The sequence below is a fragment of the Eulemur rufifrons genome, chromosome 21 (genome assembly GCF_041146395.1).
Source record: "Eulemur rufifrons isolate Redbay chromosome 21, OSU_ERuf_1, whole genome shotgun sequence".
Classification (NCBI taxonomy): Eukaryota; Metazoa; Chordata; class Mammalia; order Primates; family Lemuridae; genus Eulemur; species Eulemur rufifrons.
This window is the reverse complement of record NC_091003.1, coordinates 25720615-25726243: the sequence shown is the minus strand read 5'-3', so window position 1 is coordinate 25726243 and position 5629 is coordinate 25720615.

Here is a 5629-nt window from a genome sequence, read left to right as displayed (position 1 = left end):
CCTGGAAGAACAGAGACATTGTTTCCACAACACAGTCATCGGCTCACTTTGGTGCATGGACTCCCATTTTTCCCTGGAACTTTCTCCTGGGTGCACCACACGCAATACTCACTCCGCAGGTGCCCTGCTCGGGCCCCTCCCTGCGTGTGCCGCGCCGGCCCCGCACGGTTCTGGGCGTGCAGACTCGGAGCTGGGCAAATGCAGCCTCTGCCCTCCAGGGGTTGAACGTGGCAGACAACAGCCCACGGGGGCCAGCGCAGCACTGGACAGACAGACGCGGCTGTGAGAACCAGGATGGGACGTGAACTGGGCCCGCACCGGGCAGCGAGCTGGGCTTTGCGGGCCCAGCGGGGTCCCCCCAGCGGCAGGCAGGGAAGGGGGCCGGCGGGAGCGAGTGTGGCCTGGCCTCCGGCCTCAGGGAGGCCCTCTGCCCAGCACAGCCTCAGGGACATCTGGTTGAGGCCAGTAAGGGGGCCCGTCCCCTGCCAGTGACCAGTGAGGGGTACAGTGGTGTGACTCAGTCCTGTGCGAGGCACAGGGAGGTCTACCGCGGGGCTTCTAGAACACACGCCCACGCCAAGCAGAGTCGTGGGAGAGACAGCCTCTTCCGGGACACGGTCCCATCTGGATGTGATGGCTGGAAAGGCAGCAGCCACTCTGTGACAATGAAGAGAGGGTGGCAGCTCAGAGACAGGAAAACATCGGGCCCTTGACGTCCTCACGGAGCCGAGGAGCCAGGCCCCGCCCCGCACCCCGACCTGGGGGACGCGGCGCCCGCCGTGGGGACGACGTTCTCCCTGGGGCCACAGGAACCCGCAGTCACAGACGGGAAACAAATCCCGAGGCCGCATCGCAGGTTGCGCTAAAGACGGAGGCGTGGGGGCCGGTCAGACCCGGGAGACCGGTGTGGCTCCGCGAGGACTGGGCCCCAGGCTGCTCGCCCGTCACTGTCGCGCGTGGCGGGAGGGCCCTCAGCCCGGAGCTGCGGGCCAGAGGTCGCAGGGCGCAGGGGCAGGGCGGAGCCGCGGAGAGCGCGTTGTGCGCGGACAGTGGAACGTGGGGCAGAGCCGTGGGGACACAGCCCGGGCGCGGCCGAGCCGTCCGTCTCCTGCGGCACCTGACGCGCACGCGCACTAGCTAATGTCCCGCCGCGACCTCCCCGCGGGCCGGCTCCGCGCGGCCGCCTCCGTCCGCCAGGGGGCGCCCGCGGCCCGGCCTCGGCCCAGGCGGCAGGGTCGGCGCTTGCTCCTGGCTGCGGCCGCGTAACGCCGCGCCGATGCCACGCGGCTCCGTGCCAAGGCCACGCTGTCACGCTACTGCCCTGCCAATGCCATGCTAATGCCATGCTAATGCCATGCCAATGCCATGCCAATGCCATGCTGTCACGCTACTGCCCTGCCAATGCCATGCTAATGCCATGCTGACGCTACGCTGACGTGTGCCAATGCCACACTAACGTTACGCCAGTGCCATGCTAATGCCATGCCAATGCCATGCTAATGCCATGCCAATGCCATGCCAATGCCACTGCAGGTCCCCGAAGACCCCGCATCACTAGGCTGGGCCGGGGGCTCCTCTCTTGTCCCCAGCGAGGGGAGAGAGACGCGACCGCGCACACCTGCAGAGTGTCCCCGCATACCCGGCCGCAGGGATCAGAGGCGCCGGCGACACCCGGCAGATCCTAGACGCAGAGAAGCCGGTGAATTCAGTCGGGGTCTTACTGACCACTCTCCCCAGCAGCAAGACGGGGAAAGGGGTCCCTCGGTTTCCTCCCGTCCCAAATCTCTGACACCTCCAGCCACCCCGCCCCTCTCCAGGTGAGGGCCCTGGGCCGCACCCTGGAGGGCCGCACCCTCCAATTCACGGGGTGCGGATCAGGGTGTACCGCCGGCAGCGAGGAGGGCAGGAGACCCGGCCGTGGGATCGCTGCGCTGCGGCCTCCTCCTCACCCTCCCAGAGGGGCTCTGCCGGGAGCACCGCCTGCGGCCAAGGGCGGATGCTGGGCTTACACAGGGCAGTATTCAATCCTGGTTGTCAGCAAGCGGCCACTTTCCACCCGGCTGGGTCAGGGAGCACACTCCTCCCCGGCGAATAGACTTTTACTCCACAGCTGGGGGCTCTGGTCAGTAATAAGATAGCGCCTATTTCAAAACAACTAAGTTAATTTCAAGTGTGTCACCACTTAAAATATAGCAAAGCAAGGTGATGGACATGTTAATCAGCTTGATTTAATCATTCCTCATTGTATACATACTATACATATCAAAACATCACATTGTACCCTATAAACGAGATTATACCTTATGCTCTCGATTATGATTTGTCAACTAAAAATAATGCTAATTTTAAAAAAGAAAAGAGAGTGTCTGGCTGGTATTACCCACTCTCACAGGGTCTGTAATTTAGGGCCTCCACGGTGCCCCCAATCTGGCTGAGCTCTGATCCTCTTTCCTGGCATTGATGAACTTCAAGGGACCACTAGCTGCAGGTGGGGCGCTGGCCTGAATGACAGTTTACCCTATCAGTGCCCAGGCACAACTGCCTGTGCCAGGAGATGAAGGAAAAGAAAGTTGCTAGGTGGGGGTGGCTCACACCTGTAATCCCAACACTTTGGGAGGCTGAGGCGGGAGGATCACTTGAGGCCAGGAGTTCAAGACCAGCCTGGGCAACATAGTGAGACCCCATGTCTACAAAAGAAAAAAAATTTTTTTTTAATTAGCCAGGTGTGGTGGCCAGTGCCTGTAGTCCCAGCTACTTGGGAGGCTGAGCCAGGAGGCTCACTTGAGCCCAGGAGTTGGAGGCTGCAGTGAGCTATGATTACACCACTGTACTCCATGGGTGACAGAGCTAGACCCTGTCAAGAAAGAAAGAAAAGAAAGAAAGAAAGAAGAAAACAAAGTGGAAAGCTTGTAGCTAAAAGGACCTGAGATTGCTGCCAATCTTCTTTTAAGTGTGAAAACATACAAACTGCTAACATTCTCAAAGGTACATTTCACACCAGTGAAAGCCCGGGTCCTTACACCCACGCTCATAGCAGCACTATTCACAACAGCCAAAAGGGGGCAGCAACCCAGTGTCCCCGACAGATGAGTGGGTAGACAAAATGTGGTTTAGACACACAGTGGACTTTATTCAGCCTTAAAAAGGAAGAAAATTCCGACGTAGGCTACAACATAGATGAACCTCCAGGACATTCTGCTAAGTAAAAACGGCCAGACACAAAACTGTATGACTCCATTTGCTGCATGATTTGAGTAGTCCGATTATAAAGGCAGAGAGTAGGGTGGCGGCTGCGGGGGCTGGAGGGAGGGGTGGTTGGTGTTTAACGAGGGCAGAGTCTCAGTTTCCTACGACGAAACAGTCCTGAGGTGGGAAGTGGTGCTGGTCGCCTAACAATGTAAATATCCTTAATTCACTGAACTGCATACTTAAAAATGATTAAAACCGTAAATTTTACATTATGTATATTTTACCACAATTTTTTAAATGACCACAAAATATTCTCTCTCTTTTAGGTGGCGCTCTGTCGGGAAGGGACCCTCGCTCTGCAGGTCCCTCCTCCCCTTTCCCCTCCCCTGCCAGCGTCTCTACGCTGGGCCTAGGCAGTCTCGGGAAAAGCAGCCCCCACTTTGCAAATGCGTCTTGCCAGTGGCTGCGGACAGCTCTGGACTGTCAATCTGCATGTTTATCCCCGTCCCGGGCCTTCCCCAGGGACCCCATGGGTAGAGTTCAGGGCACCCGTGAACTTGGATGGGGGAAAATGCGTCTTTATTTTCATTAACCTCTAACTAAGGTTTAGCATTTCCTCTGTCTATGAACGTGGGTGACAGATGACAATAGTGTTAGGGGATCCATAGGACTCACCAGGCTATTTAAGGGATCCATGGCTCTCCAAAAATGTTCAGGACTGCTATGCCCTAGAGCATTTGCAGGGAACAGGGGCCGGGAAAGGAACGATCCTCCTAAAACACTGGGTTGGGACGTCATCGGCGTGCACATTCGGGTCAGTAGGATGGCAAACCCCAGGGAGGGTGGGGCCTGTGAGCAGGTGGGAGGGTGCTCCAGGGAGGACAGCCCGCTCCTGCAGACACACCACCCACCCAGGCCATCGGTCCCAGGAGGGGCAGATGCCCAGATCTCGGGGATGGGAGCAGGTGTGGTCTTTCATTTGTGTTGAATTGATGCAAGAGTGACTTTGCTCCAGCTTAGGTGGGAGCAGGGGTCACCCAGGAGCAAGGGGAACCTCGCTCTGAGACTCTGGCCCAGCAGGCAGGAGGGAGAGCCAGGGGGACACGGAAACAGGTGGGCAGGGAAGAGACCCACCCTCCTCTGTAGCCAGGGTTCGCAGGGAAACACCTGCAGGCACCACTGTGACACCCCAGTGTGCTCCCGTGCCAGGCAGGCTCTTGGAGGCCGCACGTGCCCTGTGCACACTGTTATCTTTAGGCAGGAAATCGAAGTGTTTGCCGGACCACAGCCGCCCCTTCAGGACCCTGGTCAGCTGCTCTCTAGTGTCTCTGGGGGCCGGTGAAGACAGGAGAAGCAGCCATACCCTCTGGGAGGTGCGTCCCGCCAAGCCTAGCCTGTGGGTCTGACATCCAGGCTCCGGAAGCCTGTCCAGGGCACAGAGGCTGTGTGCCGCAGGGACTCGGCAGGGCCCGGTGTGTGTGCCGACTGGGGCCTTGTGACTCACGCAGTCTCGGGGCTCCCGGGAGCTAGGGGCTGCAGGTGGAGTCCTGGCCGGCCACCTGCATGGCCTGTCTGCCAGGCTTAGCTCTGGGGTGGGCACCTGCTGCCGCCTCTACACGAGGCTGTCTCTATAGGTGACCGCCGGAAGCACCGTCTGGCATCCCTAAGCCCAAGAAGGCTGTGATGAGCCCCACAGAGAAAATACGTGTGAGATAAACTTCATTCAGGCATGAGTTGTGGTGCCGTTGGCCTTGGGTTCAATGTTGTAGCATCAATAACGTATATTGAATAAGGAGCCTTTAAACAGAAACACACACACACGCCAGGGCACGCATGGGTCAGTGAATGAAATGCAGCAAGCAGAGGCTCGCAGAGCCTGTGTACTTTCTGGTTTAAAGATTTGGGGTAAGAGTCCAAGCAATGCTCCTAACTGGGCGCCACATCTCGGGCAGGAAACACTCCTGCCTGGAGCCCCAGGACGCGGATGGGAGGCGCCTCCCCAGGGAGCCTCTGTGTTCTTCTCTGCACAGCCCTGGGGCGCCCTGCCGGGGGCCCTGAGCTGTGCGCGCGCAGCCTCTGCGCTGCCCCGGCCTCGGGAAGCCTCGGCCACTGTGGGTCCGTGTCCCAGCGCGCCAGCCAGGGAGGAACCTCGCCTTCTCTGTTAGAAGACAATTTCACGTTAGCAAAAGCAGGACACCTGGCTCCTTTAAGAGGGATCGCTGGCCGGGCGTGGCGGCTCACGCCTTTAATCCCAGCACTTTGGGAGGCCGAGGCGGGAGGATCGCTTGAAGACAGGAGGGTGGGACCCCATCTTTCAAAAAAAGACGGATAGCTGAAACCGTAACTATGGAAAACAAGGGTACATTCCTATGTGAAAATGATAATTCCAGATGGGTGGACACACGCTCAAGACAGATGGGGCCTCAGGCAGGTAGAGGAG